The sequence below is a fragment of the Mandrillus leucophaeus genome, unplaced genomic scaffold, assembly GCF_000951045.1.
Source record: "Mandrillus leucophaeus isolate KB7577 unplaced genomic scaffold, Mleu.le_1.0 Scaffold610, whole genome shotgun sequence".
NCBI classification, from domain to species: domain Eukaryota; kingdom Metazoa; phylum Chordata; class Mammalia; order Primates; family Cercopithecidae; genus Mandrillus; species Mandrillus leucophaeus.
The window spans coordinates 1127954-1132814 of record NW_012106587.1 but is presented as its reverse complement, the minus strand read 5'-3'; the positions used below and the strand labels follow the sequence as shown (position 1 = coordinate 1132814).

At 38.2% G+C, this 4861-nt stretch overlaps 1 pseudogene; it reads right to left on the bottom strand.

Moving 5' to 3' along the window:
• Window positions 1–3178: 3178 nt before the first annotated feature.
• LOC105553839 lies at window positions 3179–3816 on the bottom strand (annotated as a pseudogene).
• Window positions 3817–4861: the final 1045 nt, after the last annotated feature.

Here is a 4861-nt window from a genome sequence, read left to right as displayed (position 1 = left end):
GGAATAAATGAGTGAAGCTTGAAGGGGTATTAGAAAAAAGAAGCCTTTTTAAATTTGTTCCATTTTTACTTTAAAGGAATAAATGATCTAAATATATTTACATTTAGAAGAGAAATATCAATGAAGCAAGAGCCCTAAAATGCAAGGGAGGGAGATATTAACTGATTTCAAAAAAGCTTTGGCTCAGCTGAGTTGTGAATGAGGCTCTGCACAAAGTGAAAGCAAGGAAACAAACTTACTCTGAGACAGGAGGAAAAAACAGTAACTTACAGATAAATTCTAAAGACATAAGGAAGCTCTGACCACGTAGATATGTTGAAATGACAAGATTAATAGCAAACAACGGCACTTGTGCTAGATGACCTATATTTGCCAACATGGGATAAGGAGAGTGTATGATTGAATAACTTGGAGAAGAAGACACACGACTTTTATTTTTACTTGTTTCTATTTTTTTCTTTTTTTTTTTTTTTTGAGATGGGGGTCTCACTCTGTTGCCAGGCTGGAGTACAGTGGTGGGATCTTAGCTCACTGCAACCTCAGCCTACCAGGTTCAAGCAATTCTTCTGCCTCAGCCTCCAAGTAGCAAGGACTACAGGTGTGCACCACCATGCCCAGCTAATTTTTATATGTTTAGTTAGAGACAGGGTTTATCCATGTTGGCCAGGATGGGCTCCGCCTCTTGACCTAGTGATCGGCCTACTTCGGCCTCCCAAAGTTCTGGGATTACAGGCAGGAGCCACAACACCTGGCCTGTATCAATAACAATGATGATAGTGACAAGAGCAAACTCTGAAAATTTAACATTATTTGTATTAGTGATATTACAAACTCGTACTCTTGTTAAAATTCTAAAATGTGATCTTAATGGAAATTTAGGTATTCATTTGGGGCAGGCAATTCAATGTCTAGGGTCCATTTACTTCTACTTTCCTATTTTTAACATAGGGCAACTACAATTTCATCTTGAAGAAAAGAAAATCATAGATTTTATCAAATAACCTGATTTTTTCCATGAATAAGATAACTATTTACTTTCTCTTTAAAAATAGAGCATACTGAAACTGGACCCATTCCTTATACCTTATGCAAAAATTAACTCAAGATAAATTAAAGACTTAAACATAATACATAAAACCATAAAAACCCTAGAAGAAATCCTAGGCAATACCATCCAGGACATAGGCATGGGCAAAGACTACATGACTAAAACACCAAAAGCAATGACAACAAAAGCCCAAATTGACATACGGGATCTAATTAAACTAAAGAGCTTCTGCACAGCAAAAAACAGAAACAAAACAAACAAACATACAAAAACTATCATTAGAGTGAATAGGCAGTCTACAGAATAGGAGAAAACTTTTGCAATCCATCTGACAAAGGACTAGTATCTGGAATCTGCACGGAACTTAAAGAGATTTATAAGGAAACAAATCCTATCAAAAAGTAGGTGAAGGATATGAACAGACACCTCTCAAAAGAAATTTATGCAGGCAACAAACATATGAAAAATAATTCATCTTCACTGGTCATTAGAGAAATGCAAACCACAGTGAGATACCATGTCACACCAGTTAGAATGGTGATCAGGAAACAACAGATGCTGGAGAGGATGTGGAGAACTAGGAAACGTCAGGAAACAACAGATGCTGGAGAGGATGTGGAGAACTAGGAATGCTTTTACACTGTTAGTGGGAATGTAAATTAGTTTAAACATTGTGGAAGACAGTGTGGCGATTCCTCAAGGATCTAGAACCAGAAATACCATTTGATCCAGCAATCCCATTACTGGGCATATAGGCGAAGGATTAGAACTCATTCTACTATAAAGACACATGCACACGTATGTTTATTGCAGCACTGTTTACAATAGCAAAGATTTGGAACCGAACCAAATGCCCATCAATGTTAGACTGGATAAAGAAAATGTGGCACATATACACCATGGATTACTATGCGGCCATAAAAAAGATGAGTTCATGTCCTTTTCAGGGGCATGTATGAAGCTGGAAACCATCAATCTCAGCAAACTAACACAGGAGCAGAAAACCAACACCACATGTTCTCACTCATAAGTGGGAGTTGAACAAAGAGAACACATGGACACAGGTAGGGGAACATCACACACCAGGGTCTGTCGGGGTTGTGGGGAAAGAGGAGGGATAGCATTAGGAGAAATACTTAATGTCAGTGACAGGTTGATGGGTGCAGCAAACCACTGTGGCATGTGTATACCTATGTAACAAACCTGCACGTTCTGCACATGTATCCCGGAACTTAAAGTATTAAAAAAAAAAAAAAAAAAAAAAAAAGATGTTATTAACTCCTGGACTGGAATGCAGAGAAAACTGTAAATGTTTTAACACACTTGTGTTTCTACTGCCAAATTCCTGTTAGCTCATTAATTGCATTCCACATACACCTTTGCAAATGTTTGCCATATAGTCTGTTTATAAACATCTTAGATATGGCAGATTTTTTTTTTTAAAGTAAAGGATAGAGATAAAAAACAAAATTCATATGAATTATACTAATTTATTTTTGAATTCTTATTTTTTGAGGAAATCATAAGTATAAATTTACTGTATACCTAGTGGTGTATCGTAAAACTGTAGGCATAATGATAAAAGGAAATAACTTTATAGTGCTAAGCTTCAAACCCAAACCTCTAAATAAGAGGAGAGACTCAGATGCCTCAGGGATCAGGCAGATAATACAAATAAATGAAACAGGCAAGATGAGAGTACAAGTCTTGCCAAGAGAGGCAATCCCTACTTAACTCCAACTGATTGTTCTCGTTTGAAAACACAAATCACAACTGCCAAACCTGATTGTTCAGGAGAAGCCAGAAATTCTGATGTTTAATGTGAAACCTCTAGATTTCTTATATGGGAGCACAATTTTCTTGAAAACACTAGGTAAGCTAAATAAAGCTGACCGTCTACCAGTTTCAGTGCTGTGTTGTGCAAATGATGAATGGCATATCCCCTAAATTGTGGTATTAGACTGCCACTCACCAGTCACAATTTGCAATTGCAACAATGGCATCACCAGCTAGGACTCTCCCGCTTTGCTATGCACACACTCCTGAGCCCTGGAGAACAACTAACTCTACAGGAAAAAGTGGAAGGCTCATCTAAGCCATTCTTGTTAGCTTTCATGACTAGTTGCTGGCCTACAGGCAATAAATTCCCAACTGCTCCTGCAAGAAGGTTTTGGGGTCTGGGAGGCCTTTATCTGGTTCAGAAGGCAGGGCTGCTTCTCAAAGCACCTCCAAGTGCTGCCCCTGTTCAGATGGCAGGCATTTCTGGTTATCAGCACCTGATGACTGACATATAGGAGCACGTACACACACCCAGGAGCTTGGTGCCCAACAGAGGGTACACTGATTTCACAACATCATATACTCTGGGGATGATCCACTTAGCCACCACAATGATGTTGCTGACAGTGGCTGAAGTCTTCTTCTCAGCCTCTGAGCCCATTGTCATGGCAACAAGTTTTTCTCTCCAAGTGTGACAAATCTTCAAGATGACAATGCAGTGGGACCATGAGGCCCAAGGCATCCTAGATCCAGTCTTCATTATCCAGAATGGGCTCTATGCCAGGGTTGGTGATGACAACATCATCCAGTTCTAACTCAGAGAGTTCAGATTGGGTCTTCATGGCACCCAACAGACTCATAATGAACTTGGAATCATAGCGCTGCAGCAGGTCTCCTGGCCAGCGGTAGCGCTGCCCTCAAACCACCACTAAGACTGCAAACAAAGCCAGAAAGATGGTAGCCAGCATACTTACGGCAACAATCACCATGGCCTTCTTGCTTCCCGGTGGCTCCTGATTTAGTCTCACTCATATCTTCCTCTGAGGCTAAGTTTTCTCAACTTGTAGATGAGCAGCCCCACCGCGGTGGGAGGAAGCTATACTAATTTATTTTTTAAAGAAGTGAAGAAGTCTTTTTTACGTACCACAAAATATAATACCTTCAGTTACGTTTAAAACAATAAAACAAATGAAACTCTTAGATGAAAATGAGAAGTCCTAATAACAATATTATATTGTGGTGCTTACCCAATCACCAATCTTCTGCCCATATTGCAGATATTTTAAGGGGGGGGAAAAAAAAGTAGAAACAACCAAAAAAAAAAAAAAATAGATTTACTGCTGGCCATATGAAGAAATTCTGTTTTCAATAAAGCAGTATAATTCAGAAAACCTTTGTTGAGGACTAAAGTGAATAAGAACTTTGTAACCTTTACTTCCAGGAAACATTCATCTTATTATCCATGTAAGTTATCTATAGGAAAAAGTATTTCTAGCATTTTTTTTTTTTGAAGTTTTGTTTGAAGCTTTGAAGTATTCCTTAATAATTTTTGTTTGGAGGAAAAAAGTAGACTATCTGGCAAATGCGATAGGCACAATTTTTAGTTTGCATGTGTTCTGATGTGATTTTTTCCCCTGAAAATACAGCTGTAAGGGCATAGAACTCAGAATAAGTTAAATCAATCTCCTTATAAAAAATTTTAAGGTTCGGGTAGACAATCTGTTATAAGTTGTTCATGACTGTTTCTATGTGTTTCTGTTACCCATTTACAAATTTTTGTAAAACTTGAGGCCACTCTGCTCCATTTTCTCTCAGTTCTCTCTCAAGGAAAAAATAAATTCTACCTAAAACTAACCCAGAAAGTGTGTATATGCTCACACATGGGTCCACATGGGGAAGAGTAGAGACTGGAGAAAATGTACACACTGACAGGAAGGGGTATTACTAGTGCCCTCTCAGAAATAAAGAATAGAATCAAGACCACTATTTTTTTTCTTAATTTTAATATATCTTTTGAGTATTTTCACATAGTGA